At 46.2% G+C, this 15,642-nt stretch overlaps 1 protein-coding gene across 50 annotated transcripts in view; it reads left to right on the plus strand.

The window, feature by feature from the left end:
• Sorbs1 (sorbin and SH3 domain containing 1) overlaps positions 1-15,642 on the plus strand; it is a 223,454-nt gene that overhangs the window by 43,066 nt on the left and 164,746 nt on the right. For 2 of the 50 annotated variants that reach the window (XM_085693868.2, XM_085693863.2), the window contains exon 1: positions 5,623-5,762. The exons of 47 other annotated variants lie outside the window; for them this stretch is intronic. The gene's annotated coding sequence lies outside the window, so the exon portion shown is untranslated. Of the gene's footprint in view, positions 1-5,622; positions 5,763-8,135; positions 8,210-15,642 lie in introns of those variants that run through there. One more of the 50 variants, XM_087907895.1, reaches the window with a different exon arrangement.

The raw sequence follows: 15,642 nt of genomic DNA on the forward strand, positions 1-15,642 counted from the left end.
AATTTACATTGCCTGTTGGACCGACTGATGCTTTCCCCACATGGGGTGATGCTGGGCTCGTGCCCCAGAATCGGTACAAATTTGGCTGACGCGAGTTAAGCTCCTTTTTCTCTGGTTTCTCTTCTAGGAAAACGTTCCTTATATATGCAGAGATTTCCCCCAGGTCTGTGCTGGTGTCTCCAGACAGGGGTTAGGCCTTTCTAATTACTTTTCTGAGGGCCCCTCTCCCCCACTCAGCTCCAAGATGATCAAATCCCAACAATAAACAACAAAGCCAAGCAGAGGCAAGTTGGCAGCAGTAGACCCAAGAAAATGGATGCATGGAGTACAGTGTATTCCAGTTTTCAACCCCGGGACATCCAACTCCATTCTGCAGTACAAAAAGCACCAAGAAATGCCCTCGGCTCCATAGTGTGCCAGGGTGGAATGGTAGGGCACAGGTCCCCACAGGAGAGGAGAATAAAACAGGAAGCCTGGGTGCGGTTGAGGGAAGGCCAGTGATGGATAGGTAGAGACCAGAAAATTCACTAGAGGCTTCTTAGCAGAGACAGAAAGTAGAACAGCTCTAGATGAAGCCAGTTTGCAGGAAAGATCCCACCTCACTGATGCAATTTATAGATGGAAATTCTCAAAGCAAAGCAAAACAAAAACCAAAAACTCACACCGTCACTTTGAAGAAAGGGTTTTCTGGCTGTTGCTTGTTAGCTTTCATTTTGTGACTGTGCCGTGTACAACTCTCCATGTCTGTCCTTGTAGACTGAATTCCCCCTTTTACCACAAAAAAAAAAAAAACCCACAAAAGTCTTATTGCTTTGAGGGCAAAAAACTTAAGACTATCATGTGTTTCCATACATGGATGTACATGTAAAAGTGGAAACCCCTCTGCATCATGTACTAGTGCCCCCACCTTTCTTCCATTGAGGGGGGTTACTTTCTCATTTTCTAAACAATGAAAAATAGTACTTTAATGCTGTTGCTGAAAAATAGAGTCCAACAGTCCTTAGATATCATTTACCCAATGTGTTGCTTTGAAATGGCTGGAGCTAGAAAGCATCTGCTAAATTAGTGGCGTCTTAGCTCTTCTCCTTTTCTTCTCTCCAAAAGTTTTCCTTGGAGCTGGAGAGATGGTCCAGTGGTCAAGGGCCCTTGCTGTTCGAGTGCAAGGACCTGAGTTCAGATGCTGGCACCCACAAGAGAAGCTGATGTGGCTACGTGCACGAGCCTGTAACCCCAACATGTGTTATCCTTGGTTGGTAGAGACAAGAGAATTGCTGGGGTAACTGGCCAGCAGCCTAACCCCAAGTTCAAAGAAAAACCCTGTTTCAAGGAGAGAAGAAAGTGACAGGACAGGTCCGACACTCCCTGCTGGCTCACAAGGACGCACACTCACCCCATGCCACAGTTTTTCTCGGACTTATATGTGCATATAGTTTTAGGGATCAAATCCTTTCAGTGTCATGGTGCCTTGCCTCCTCTCCTCTAACACCTTGGTTCCCTGAGTATATCTATTTTGTATTTTTGCTTCTGCATTTAAAAATAACTTTGATGCCTTCCTACTTTGGGGACATTATGTTGTCTCCCACTGTGGAGCCTGAGGGTTTGGCCCCTTTCCTTCTCCTCCCTGTACACCACACCCCCTTTTGTTTTTGAAGGAAGAAAAACTCTGTCTTGCTTTTGTGAAAGTCATGAGTGTCACGTCTGTTCCAAGGGGACAAGGGCTCCTTATGTGGAGCATGCACAGCCTTTGGCCTCTTAAGATTTGGTTTGTCAGAGTTTTAAAGTCTGCTTCAAAATCCTAAGATGCAGGTTTGAATTGTACCATGTGTCGTTACTAGGCTGTCAGCCAGAGAGAGGCAAGAACCTGTCTGGTTGGGATCGATGTTAAAACACCTTCAAGGGGGTTGTTTTCTAAACCAGATTATTATGAACACAAGCCTAGTTTATCAGTGTTGGCTTTTATCTCAAAAGCAGGTAGAAGAAATATCCCACCCCAGTGAAGTGCTTGCTCACCTGGTTAACCTCGTGAGGAGAGAAGGTGCCTTCCCTGAACTCTGAACTACAGGATACTCGCAAAATGCTAGCTTCTGTTTGTATTTGGCTGGCAATGTCCAGGATTTGTGAGCAGGGGGAAGATGCCAGGGTTCGGGGGACCCAGTTAGAATCTGCATGGAGTCCTAGTAGTGCTGCCACCTTTGCCCCCCGAGCTGCCGACAGTCGAGGTTTCAGCGTATAGCATGTGAGCTGCTTCTGAGCATTGTCAGTTTCGCTTTGTTTTAACCCCCCCCCCCCCCCCCCCCCCCCCCCCCCCCGCCCAGCCATCTCCAAATTCTTTGTCCATTTCCAGAGGCTATTCTTCCAGGCTTATCCTGTTTCCTCCAGGCTCCTGAGTGGCTCCTACTTACTGCCTGTCCTTTGCTTGTCTATTTATGGCCCTTCTGGGTTCTGGAGGAGACTTCACTGGGGCTATGTTAGTGATCTTACCATCTTTTTCATTCTTAAGGCATGAGAGAAGCTCACAGGGGCCATGCCCTGTGGTTTCCACTGTAAAATACTTGAAGACTAGGAGTCTTAAAGTTGTAAGGACTCTTGGAAACCATGCAGTTGGAATAGCTCTGCTTTCAATACCTCTGACTGCAAGGAGCTCAAGATGGCTCCTCTAAGCCACCTCCTAGTTAAGAAACCGTTGTTCTTGTTCAGAAGTGATACAAGGTGGACGACAGGCACATTAGAAGATGTCACGGACATTCCACTGTACCAAGAAACATCAGTGGACTTGTATGGCCTAGATAGGTCAGGCTTAAACCTTCTGCCTTGTGTACCTCACTAGTCTGATCGGAACTTACAGGATCTCCTGTCCCATTCGTCCAGAGCATCGCATTAAGCTATTTAAGGAAACCGTTTCCTGGAGCTTCATTTTGTTGTTGAAAAGTACCACATTCTGCCTTTATTCTACGAAAGTATCAAATAGTGATACATAATAGCCTAGGCCACCAACTGCTTTGCTTAGGTTCTTTTTCATTTCTTTCTATCTCACCCCTGTATGGGACCATCTATGTGTGTGTTTAATTTTAAATCTTTTTAGAAGAAACATTTTTAAAGGGGGACTAGAGCGAAGGCTCAGGAGTTAAGACACTCACTGCTCTCGCAGAGGACCTTAGATCAGCACCCAGCACCCACACCGCAGCTCACAACTCCTTGGAACTCCAGCGTCCGGGAGTCTGCCACCTCTGGCTTCTGAGGGCACCTACTCCCTCATTAACTATGAAGCAGGCCTTGGGGGGACCAAATTTTGCAAATACTAGGAACAGGTATTTGTGTATGTGTCTGAGTAGTGGTGCAGATAAACTGAGTCCGTGTGGCGGCACAGACCTGTAACAGCACTTAGGAGGTTGAGGTAGGAGGATCCTCTTAGCTGAACTCCAGAGCCTGTCCGTAAACTGATAAAGCCTGATAGACAGCTGATTCATGATCTCCTGCTTGCCCTAGGATTTAGCTTTGCCTTTTTATCCTTCAGTACTTGGGACCTCTGGAAATTTCTCTAGGACACAGTTCTTTGGAATGGTGAGAAAATTGTTCTTCCTATTGCCGTGGCATAAACTGTGTCAGGAATGGATTTATGAGGGACCCCCAAATGGACTCATCCTAGGTTCCTGTTTTCTAAGCAACCGTGTGTTGCAGAAAGGCTCAGTTTTGTTTGTCTTCCTCACTGTGATTTTGATTTACGGGAGTCTGATAGGACGGTATCAGTGACATTAGGAATAATTAAGGTAGCGTTTGGAATTCTGTCTTGGAACTGACCAGGACCTGACCCAGCTCTGTGCCAATGTACACAGGAGAGGTTTTAGATTTTAAAAAACATTTTCCAAAATGCTCCTTTGAAATGGTAGACACTTTGATACTGAAAGAGCATTGTTTTAGTGGGTGGGGTCCTTTTCTTGATGTCCAGAGTTAAACTTCTTAAATAAAGAGTGCCCATCACATGTTCTGAGGGTTTCCAAGGGTCTGAGAGGCAGCACCTGACACATGTGGGTGTGAGTAGACACTTGGGTTGTCTTCATGCTCCGGCCAATCTTAGACTGTTCCTAGCGTTTATTGCTTTTCTTGAACCTTCAGAACTACGTGCTGTCTTACGAAACACAGTGTGACATTCAGTCTTTCAGTAAAAATGACCTTAAAGCCAGGGCTGGAGGGGCAAGGGCAGCAATAAATTAACGTGTTAGTGTGGATGGGTGGATTTATTCCGAGACACCATTGTTTTTCTGGCTTTTTCTAATGAACACGCATTAGTTTTATATTGGGGGGATGTTTTGTTTTGAGAAAAGCATGAATGTTTTTGAATCCATTTTCAATCTGTCCAAGGGGTAGCAAGGTGGAGACTATGGGAGGGATAACAGATGGAAACAGGGATAGGGAGCCAGGGCTGCCATGGGAACTGTGTCTCCAGCTTTCTGTCATCGAAAATGTCCTTTTGTTGTTATTTCATGCTTAGTTACTTCAAAATACCCTTTGCTTTAAAGAGTATTTGTTAATAATATATCTCCCTTTCCTGGTCAAAGATAGATATAACTGCCTGTTTGAGTCACCTGACTTGATTAGTGGCGTTGACACTGTTTTCGCTGGAGTTTGAGTTGGCCTTTCTGTTAGATACTCATGTGTCTTCATTGCTACCTCTGAGGAACTTTCTAGGTCAAGGACCCAAGTTTACGGTTCTGTAGTTAAAGCAGTTTTGAAACCTGCATCTCTATATTTCGGTATGCTGTTGTTTTCTCTCATAAACCTGCCTTTATTTTATTTTCTTTTTTAAATGCAGCAACATCTAACAACCTAAAACCCAGTAGCACAATCTTTTGGTCATGCTAACCTTTGTCCACCTCATTCCTTGTCATCCCTACAGTCAGCCTCACTGTAATGTTAGCTGGCATTAGTCAAATGAGCCCTTTCTATGTGTCAGATCCTGTGTTCAGTGTCCATACAGATGATCTCGTGTGAGCCTTACAACTTCTCTGCGAGGAGATGACAGTTCATTTCTTCATCTCAGTTTTATTGTTAGAGATTTTTTTTTTTAAAGATAGGGTTTCTCTGCTGTCTTTCTGACTGTCCTGAAACTCATTCTGTAGACTTGGCTGGCCTCGAACTGAGATCTGTCTGCCTCTGCTTCCCAAGTGCTGGGATTAAAGGTGTGCTCCATCACCACCTGACTCGATAGGGAAATTGAGGCTTAAACATTGCATGATCTGTTCAAGTTCTCGAGGTTTGAAAGCAGCAGATCTGAGATTTACATTTCTTCCCACTTCTTACTGCTTCTGTACATTTGATCCTTTCCCCATGTAATCAGGCTGTGCAGAACAGGACCTCAGCATTGGATCAATGGAACGTCCTAGTCCATCATTCACCTTCCTGTGTCTTCTGTTACTCTGCTGTGTTGTCTGTGCCGGCACAGGTCCCCAGCAGATGAGGTGACTGGGCACCGGTGGGCCAGGAGCTTTTTCTCTCACACTCTGCCAGACTAGGTGGGAACTGTGTGTATGTGAACTGAAGCTGGATTTGGATTCCTCCTTCATTGTTTTCTTCTAAGGAACTGAGGCCGTAAGCAGTCCAGGGAGGCGTTTCCCAACCACAGCAGTGACCCCGCTTTGCCTCCGTGCAGTTCGTCAGAATGCTCTCTCTTCTGCCCTGCAGATTCAGGGAGCACAGAGAGCCCTAATTCCTGTCTCCTGGATAGATAAGGAGACGTGGGGAGCTACTCCAGGGAGGGAAGAAAGGTGAGTTTTGGCTTCTCACGTCAGATTCTCCTCTCCTCTTAGGACAGTTAGGCGAGTTTGTATGTCAGCTTCTAAGTGTCTGTGCCTGCCAGGGATCCTACATAATGGCATTCTGCATTTGATGGAGAGTCTGGCACCATGGACTTCTCTCTGTTCTGGCACTACTAAGGCCAGGGGGAATGGGCTCTGGCCTTGTTAGGGTGAGGGCATTCTCACCAAAGTGAGTGGAAGTCACTGCCCTTTAGTGTGCCCCATAAGCAAAAACTATCGCGTGTCTGTAGTTCCATCAAGATTAAGGGCCCAGAAAGTGACTTGTGTTCACTGACTGTGCCTGGCCTTTGGTGTGAAGCCACAGTGGATATTTTCTTAGAGCTATAATCAGTGTCAGTAACAACAGATTTTGTCATACTTTGTATTCCGTTTTCTGTATTTCCCTTCTCCCTACCTGTTTGTAATTCCCACAGCCAGTATTCCTAATGTTGTAGTATTGTAGAATATCGTGCGGCAAAAGAACTCAAAGGCCTCTAGTCTGCCCTCCCATTTTGGAGAAATAGAAACAGAACCAGGGATGCAGAAGCTTGCCCAAGGCTCCACAGCCGATCCGTAGCAGGGCCAGAACACAGATTGTCGCCTCTCTCCAGCACAAAGTGCGCCCCTTATCTCTTTCCCTAACTCCCTTTACGAGGAGCTGCAGCCAGGAGTCGCTTTTCCCTTATATGGCTCTCATCCCCTCTGCCTCTTCCTTGACAGCAGAGGCTGAATCAGTGCACAGTTTCTCCTTCCTCCTCTGTCTCCCACTGTCTAAGTGCGTGTAACGGCCAGACTTTTGTAAGTAGACCCATCTCCAGAGTCCTGATTGGTGTTGGGCTCAGAGTTCTTCGTGCTGTGATCATTGCCAACTTCTCAGACACACGGGTAGATTTCTGCTGCAGACCGAGACCCAGAATTACCTCTCACCATATACTGTGTTCTCCCATTTAGTATGGTGGTGGATACAGCCAAGCAGGAAGCTACTGGAAGCCAAAGTGCTGTGGTTGATTAGTGGCTGCTCTGAGGGCCTCTGTTCAGCAGAGATCTATCCTGGATAGGAAGGACATCTTTCTTGAACTTGGACCTGAGCTGGTCTGAGTAGGTCCGATATTTAACATGCCTAGACTGTAGCTCACTACTCCTCGTGCCTTACCTCTGTGAATGTTCTTGAACTTCTCTCCGCTGAGGAGAATTCCATTGCCTATTACTCAGCTTTCCCGGTTACTCTGCCTTCTAAGGACAACTTTGTCTTGGTTAGCTGTATCTGGGCTTCCTCATATAGAGTGAGAGCAATGAGTAGAAGCTGAACTTGGAGGACCAGGGGCTGGAGAGGGTCACAGTTGCACGTGAATGTGTGTTAAAGAATGGCTGTACTTATATCTGGAAGACTCAGTCCTTGTGTGTGAGAAGAGCAAACTGAAGCCAAAGGAAGGAGGAGGGAGAGAAGGCTTTAAAGAGCAGGGTGGGGTGGGTGTGGAGAGCAGAGGACAGGACTAGGAGGAGCACTGGCCATCACCAGGTAGAGATGTAGGAGGGACTTTACGGATAACTTCCTGTGCCTCAAAGCTCTGCTGCATGGAAGCCCGATTGTATATTGCTTCTCCAGCGTGCCCAGTCTAGAAGGCAGAGGCTGACAGGGAGTGGCGGGTTTGGAAACGCTCTGCTTGAGGTCCCAAATGCTGACTGATGGAGTCAGCTTGTGTCATTGCCACCTTGAAGGAACCACAGGTCACTTTCCTGAATCTGAAGCACAGAAATATGGCTGAGGGTAGAGTGTATGCCTGCTGTTTATGACGAGGCGGTTTCATCCCCAGTCTGTCATAAACTGTGCTTGGTTAGTCCTGAGGTAGCGGGAGGGAGGAAGACAGAAGTCCAGGGTTATCCTTGGCAACATAAGGAGTGGGATGCCAGCCTGAGCTACACAAGCCTGGCTCAAAAATGAAACAAAATCCAACAAGAACAAAGCACAGAAATGGCATTCTCAGATTTAGTTGCTTCTTCGCTTTATATCCTATCTTCAAAAGCAGTTTGATGTGGTTTGGGTTTCGTTGGAGGAGTAGGCTCATTCATTCAGAGTGTGTGCTTCCCATCAATAGAAAAGGCACTTGCGTTCAGGAAGAAAAGCTTGCATTTCTAGGTCACATTTTAGTCACAAAAATATTCTTGGAGAAGGATACTTTAGTTTTTTTCCTCCAAAAGTAATTGCTCTTTTGTACTGGTTTGATGAGGTGGGGTGTTTTTAGGGCAAGAGAAGGAGCAGGAACTGTTTGGCTTAGATAAAGAGTACTTTCCTCTGGCAGCCAGCCTCCTGGGGTCCAGTCGATTTGTGCATGCTGCCTGTCCAACATTCATGTTCCATGATGATTTTTCTCCAAGAGGCTAAAGATCCAGAATCCGGATGCTACTGAGACTTGCAGGTCTGTGCCTTGAACCCTTTGTATTGGTTTGGAGATAGCAGGAACTTCTTCTGTAGAAGAGTGGCCTTCATGGAGCTTTATGAAGGCTTGGTGCCACTGGGTCACAGGCAAGGCCAGAAAGAACATGTACCCCGAGCCTCCTGGCGTGCTGCTGGTGGAGGGCCGCACTGCATAGTATTATTAACCTGCTTGCCAAAGCCTTAAGGTGCCATGGCATTGTCTGTAGTGTGTGTGTGTGTGTGTGTGTGTGTGTGTGTGTGTGTATACATACATATGTATATATACATATATATGTATATATGTGTATATATATATTACATATATGTAAAGAATGTGTGTGTATGTGTGTGTGTGTGCGTATGTATTTTTGCAATGCTGGTGATTGGACCCAGGGATTTGTACATGAGAGGTAAATACTCTGCCACTTTGCAAGACACTCAGCCCCGTGTCCGTACTGTTTGATCACCTTGATGACAGAAAGTACCAGCTCCTTTTTTACATTTGCAACAATATCCAGAACGGATAGTTATTTCTAACCTAGGTTGAAAAGATACTGACCAACAGTCTTCTTCCCTCTCCACAGGCCACACTTCCCTTGTTCAGGCCGGCCTGCCTTGACTGTTGGCCAGAGAAGCCGAAGGCGCTTCTAATAGTACTGGTCCCAATTCCTTAGCTGTGAGTGACTCCCGGATGAAGGCATCAAGATGCTCTAATCTCTGTGTGGTGCAGATGATATCTGTGTGTCTTGTCGTAGGAGAACCACTGGGCCATCTGCTGCTTCTGTATAGAGCTGGGTGATGACTAAGAGATCAAATTTTATCTCTTTAAGAAAGAAGGATGGATGTGTGAGAAGGTACATGGCAAGTACCTTCAGTTAGCTTCTCTTGCTCTACCTTAAACCCAAGCCCCGGGTTCAGGATGTTATATAATACTCACTTAGGAAGAAAGTTAACTACACAGGAGATGAATACCTTGCTTAGACTCACATAGCTGGGGTTGGGAGGTGGTGGCGCACACCTTTAATCCCAGTGCTAGGCAGAGTCAAGTGGATCTCTGAGTTTGAGGCCAGCCTGGTTTACAGAATGAGTTCTAGTACAGCCAGAGTTACACAGAGAAATCACGTCTCAAAAAACGAAACAAAACAAGACAATCAGTGAGCTACATTTCGTCTTTAGTGTATATATTAGCCAGACTTGCCTCAAGTCATACTAGCCATGTGTCACCCTCTGCAGCTTTGTGAGTTAATAGTGTCTCTAAAAGACAGTTTGGCTTTAGCATCTCTAGATTAGAGAGATGTGTCTTACCTGACTACCCAGGTGACGGGGCAGGGGGGAGTCACAGTTTTCCAGATGACTGGTTTGCAAACATCAGTCAGTACCAGACAGTCTGAGTGTCTGTCCATCAGGTTGGAGCCCCAAATGCTCCTCTCTGCAGCCTAATTGGGACCGACTGTACCTTAGACATTCACTGGGCAGTTTACATGGCTTGTCTGTAACTCTGCCCTACCCCCTTTCCAGGCTTCTTGAACTCCACCCTCTGTCTTTGAGGGGAATGGTGGTGTGGTGGGAAGGGCAGGGCATATGCACCCTAAGCGCCCTTTCCCTCCCCTGCTTAACACAGCTGCAGTTTCTTATTTATCTAGTTGTGATCACATATTAATGGCAGAGGAGCCTGCCAGGAAAGAAAAGATCAAGAAACCAGCATATTTAGGGAGAACAGGATACTGTGTACTCAAGTTGTGTTCTTTGGTGGTTTGTTTAAAGATGTGTTGACAGTCTAAGGAAGTTGGTCCTAAAGAGCCACAGCTCAAGGGTTTGAAATCTCAAATACCTCAGAGACCAGGCAGGTAACTTAGGTGGAAGATAAAGATCAAAATGGATGGAATGTTCTCCTTTTTCACAGGAATGTTGTGCTTGCCTTCTTTTTTTGGGGTGTGTGTGTGATGAACTTGAGACACTCTTGGTCTTTCTTTTTCTAGTTGATAGAGAAATAGTTCCCTTTAAGAGAAAATCAGTGCATGCATCCATGATAAATGGCCATCAACACGGGGCCTTGGTGTTGGACAGATAACTGGTGTTTACTTTGACTATCTAGAAATGGCTACTACCGAGCTCCATACAGTTGTGGTCTTTGAGGCTCCACATCACCACACCTTTCTATTTTTAAAGAGAAGCCACCCTATAAAATTATAAAATCTTTGGTTTAATAATGAAAAGAAGAAATAATTACAGCTAGGAAGTGACAAAGTGCACCACTTCTTCAGGTGATAACATTGTGGATAACTATAGCAGAGTGTCTAGTACAGGAAGCTGACATTGTTACAATGTATACACATTGTTATGTAGACTTTATTATAGACCTCTGTCCACCGGGGTTTATTTGTGCATGTGTGTGTTGTCCCACGCAGTTTTATTGTGTGTACTATTTATATAATAACAACTACAATTAAAATATTTGCCTGTAATCCCAGCATATGGATGTTAGAAGCTTGGGAATAAAAAGTTCAAATATAGCTTGGGCTGCATAGTGAGTGCTAAACTAACTTGGTGGAACTATATTAGGTTCTACTGGGAAAGTGTACACACACACACGCGCGCACACACACACACACACACACACACACACAGTGCGTACATGTACATGTTTGACTTGCGGTCCACAGAACATGCTGTAGGCCTGCCGAGTCTCTAATTTTTAACCTCTATTCTAGTCTGTCTGTTTTTTTTTTATCAGATAAAACTCAGTCTCCATAAAATTCACTATTTAATCATTTCAAGTAAACAGTTCAGCATCTTCTAACATATTTATCAAGCTGTGCAATCATTGCCACATTTTTTCAGCTCCCCCTAATGAAGCCCCTTGTCCATCAGCATTTACCTCCAATCCCCCCTTCCCCATCCTCTTGCATCCGGTAATCTACTTTGTGTCTCTGTGGGCTTGTCTACTCTAAACAGTTTATGTAAATGGAATCATATAATATATGCTCTTTTGTTTCTGACTGGATGTTTTCATCTCACCAAGGAAGAGATTTGAGACCAGAGAGGGAAAATAACATTTCTACGATTGCACGGTGGAGGGAAGGCTCTTGGTTCTCACCCCTTTGTGCTGCAGCCCTCTGCCTCTCCCTATCCATGGTTCAGTACGATGATCGTGCCATGACTTCTTGGAGGGAGGTTTGAGCAAACGTGTTATCAATAGGGCACTGCTGTTAGTCATGTTGAGGCTCTTCAAGGAGTCAGTGTGGATGTGGGCACTGTACGTCAGTGTGTGGTTCAGGACACCTACTGTGTGCCAGTCTCAGAGCCCCCAGGGATCTGCTAAGTTGGGTACTGATCCTTAAGGGACACCCAGTTAGGAAAATAGACATATTGAAGATGATTTTGGGGTGTTGACACAGTAGTGTAGTGGGGAAGGACGCTGGGCCCAGACCACGTCTAGGAAGCTTGAAGGTTGGAAAGAAGCTAGTGGGCAGTGAGCTGGCAGAAGGAGGCTTAGAGTTCAAGAATGGGAGTCCATAACCACATTCTGTGAGTTCATTGGTAGTGAGAGAGGGTGATGTGGGCTATGGAGGTGTGGCTCCAGGTGTGAGTTTGGGCCTGGTCAGCCACTGCAGTGGATATCCGAAGTTCTCCAATGGTGTACGGCTGGGTGGGGGCAGAGTAAGAAGAGCCCTGTTTGGTAATTGAGTCTCAATGGGAAAGTTAGGCTATACTGTAGAGGTATACATTGAAGTCAGCATCTAAGTAGTGACAGAATTGAAGAATCACAGGTAGAGGCATTAGGAGACTCATCCCAGAGACTATAATGAGTCATGCCATGGAGCATCTCAGCCCTCTTCCACCCACTTGCTCAGTAATGTGTCTCTTATTGAGCACATGTTATGTGTCAGGAACTGTTGTGGTCCTGAGGTTATAGAAATGAACATGTCAGACAAGATCCCTGCTCCTTTGAAGTAGATAAATATGATAGTGGACCATGGCAGGTTCTGCTAGGAAAGGGGCCTTTGCTGGTGAAAGTAAGGTTTCAGAATCAGAAGTGGCCTTGGTCAAGAGGTATTGTTTCCTCTGAGCTCTCAATGCTTAGAATGCCTCATCCTTGGCAAGATATAGGGAAAGAATTTTTGTTATTTGATTTTTTTATGCACTAGAAATAGTAAATGCAAATAGCATTGCTGTGTATTGAGGGGGTAGCCTCTGGCCACTAATAGAGTATGCTTGGCTTTGCTAAGATGTTCTCAAGTGCCCCAGATCAGACGAAATATGTATCTGTGGAAGCCTGGTCCTACACACACTGTGCCAGGATGCGGAGCAGAGAGGAGACCATCAGCTTGGGGGAAACAAATGCGTATTTAAGTAGAAGAAACAACATAAAGTCCCTCTGAATCATTTAAAGTAGGCGTGCTTTTATACTTTTCTAAAGGGAAGCTAAAATTATTTTTTTGCTAGTTTCCAGCTAATTCTGTTGTATTTATGAGTGTTGTGTCATTCAGAGAACTTGGAAACATTCATTCTTCCTCCTACCAAATTTGTGGAGTAGGTGGGAGAGTTTAAAAAAGCTCCCCCAAACCTACTTTCTCTGCTTATGGGTGCAGGAGGAGGAAGAGGATGCGCTGGAATTGGGACCAGGGCAGAGAGAGCCACACTAGTCTGGAGCCTGTGAAAGCTTCACTGAAATCCAGTCCCTTAGGGTGTCGGCACTGGTGATAGCCCCTGTGTCCCCAGGACATCCCTTTCAAGGTTAAAAGGGGTTATGAAGTGATCTTAAATAGGATAGTGCAGTGTGACATGAAAACAAACTGGGAAGGTGAAGTCCTTAGATTTCAAGTTGGCCAGCCTCAAGGCTGGTTGCAGGTTGTCTCTGGATTTGTTGCTGGTAGGAGAGAAACGTCTGCCATGAGCTGGGGAAGCAACTCAGGCTTGTATTAAGAACAAAGAGAGAACAGCCAAGTCTGGCTGGGTGGCACAAAGTTTGGGGTATATCTTGACAGAAACCAGAGTTTTGAGGTACTGTATTGGGATACGTGACTGGCAGTCAAACTTGAAAACAATGAACAGCACCAATAAGAAGGCAAAGCAGGATGGTATGGATCCTTGTCCGTCTAGGGGCTGGAGAAAATGCTTTGCTAAAGTAGATGTAATCCGTGCCATGAAGGAGAAGTGCATAGGCTTCTGAGGAGATCTGGGCATGAGGCTCCTGTCAGCTGGAAAGGGTGGACTGATGGGCTAACATTCTGTAGCAATGAGGGTGACTGAGATGGCTTTACAGCAGCTGGCACTGTGGTCTTGGAATAGAGTAGAAGAGAAGAGGGTACAGATGAAGGAGGTGAGGCCCCAGGGTGTCTGGCAGGGCCTGAAACAAAAACTGTCATGTCTTTTGAAGCACTGGACTAGAGAAGTGTCTTATTTTAGGCCCAGGTATGTTAGAACGGCAGGAAAACGAGTGAATTGTTTAAATTGAGGGCTACCAGAGAGGAGGGGGTCCTTTTGCTTTCCACAAACTCCCCGCTACTCCACACCCTTCTAACCTTGATTTCTGACTCACGTGGAGGATACTTAGGTTGAAGTGGGGTTCTGAAAGTGTCTCCTTGTTTTGTTGGAGGAGAGTGAGGCTTGTTGCTTGGCCTCTTGTTCAGGAAGGCTGACCTTGGCTAGCTGTGGATTTCTTGGGATTCTGGGAGTGTCTCCTTGTTTTGTTGTAGGATAGTGAGGCTAGTTGCTTGGCCTTTTGTTCAAGAAGGTTGACCTTGACTTTCTGTAAATTCTCTGCTGTTGGATTTCTGAAGGTCACCCGCTAGCACCTGGTGACCTCAGGAAGAGATCTCTCCAGGCTGGTCCATTCAAGGAAGCAGCTTGCTCCAATCTGTCATCTTTGTGGCACATACATTTACTTTGCCATTTTTGGCTTGGGATGGCTGAAGCCATTACATTGACCACAGAGTGGAAATCTGCACCGAGAAGTGCTCAGCTGGCTTGGCAGCCTTCCACACGTCACACTCGTCCGCAGTGCTTGTCCTTTGATGGGCAGGAGGACCTGGTCAGAATGCTTATGTGCTGGATCTGTTCCTCGAAGGCCATTCTGTGGCTGGAGAGTGCAGATCCTGTGGCTTGCTGGAAGGGGTAGCTGCGTGGGTATGTAGAGATGCGGGTGGACTGCTGGGACAAGGCAGCCCGAGTTCCATCTGGGAACACGCAGACTGGGGGTATGCCGCTAAAAGGAGGGAGGCCTGCCTCACTCTCAGTTGCCATCTTCGCTGCCGGCAGGCATTCTGTCATCTACTTAATGGAGTTAAGCAGCGGGTGTCGTGATGGAATAGAAATTAGATGGACATACTGAGGACGAGTAAATCTCCTGCAGAGGTCCTGGTGCTTTCCTGGAGGATGCTGAATTAATGACCTTGAGGAGATTATTTTGGAGTTTCTGCGCTCCTGGTAAAGTCCACCCATCTCCAGCTGCCTGCCAGAACCGCCCATGGGAGTGCTTTGTGTTGCCAAACCAAAAATAAGATTATTTTTATTACAGTCTTTTTAGTTTTCCAGGTGATTTTCATTTTCAGCCAGATACAGAAACCTGCCAAACCTTTGCGGTTCTAGTGAAATTCTGTCCACCATTCAGGGGGACTGTGCCTGGCGTCCTCATACTGCATCTGTTCCCACCCCAACCGAAGCCTTCACCTCACATTTGACCTTTCCTCTAACTCTTTAAACCCCTTCCCACGCCTGTCCCCTACCGTGTGTGTGTGTGTGTGTGTGTGTGTGTGTGTGTGTGTGTGTACATATGTGTGTGTGCATGTGTGTCAACATTGGCTGTCCTTTTTAATCACTCTCCCCCCTTAGTTTCTGATACGGAATCTCTCTCTGACTGTGGAGCTCACCAAGTCAGATAACCTTCCTGGCCAACGAGTCCCAGGGATCTTGCTGTCCCCCTGACCCTTCCTCCAGTGCTGGGATTATAGAAACTGGCTACCAGGCTGGGTTTTTACATGTGGGTTCCGGGCATCCGAACTCAGGTCATCAGAGCTGTGCAGCAGACGCTTTACTGATGGAGTCCATCTCCCCAGCCCTTGGGTTTCTCCCTTTAAAACTGTCTTTTATATTTATGAGTGTTCGCCTGCATGTGTATATGTGCCTCACGTGCGTACAGTGCTCCTCGAGTCCAGATGAGGGCCTGTGATCCCCTAGAACTAGAGTTTCAGATGGTCGTAAGTCATGTGGGTGCTGGGAATTGATCCAGGTTCTCTACAAAAGCAGAGACAAATGAGGTGGTGGGGACTGAAAGCAGCAGTTCGCTGTGCAGAGAAAGCACAGACTGCTAGGGTTGGTATTCAGAGCAGGCAAGTCTGCTTGTGAAGGGTGGCTACTGTTTACTACACGATCGTCACTGTCTGACAGGAGTGTTGGCTGTGTTTACAGATCCTCTGATCTGTTTAGCTTTCA

Source organism: Myodes glareolus, chromosome 7 (assembly GCF_982192425.1).
Source record: "Myodes glareolus chromosome 7, mMyoGla1.1, whole genome shotgun sequence".
Taxonomy (NCBI): Eukaryota; Metazoa; Chordata; class Mammalia; order Rodentia; family Cricetidae; genus Myodes; species Myodes glareolus.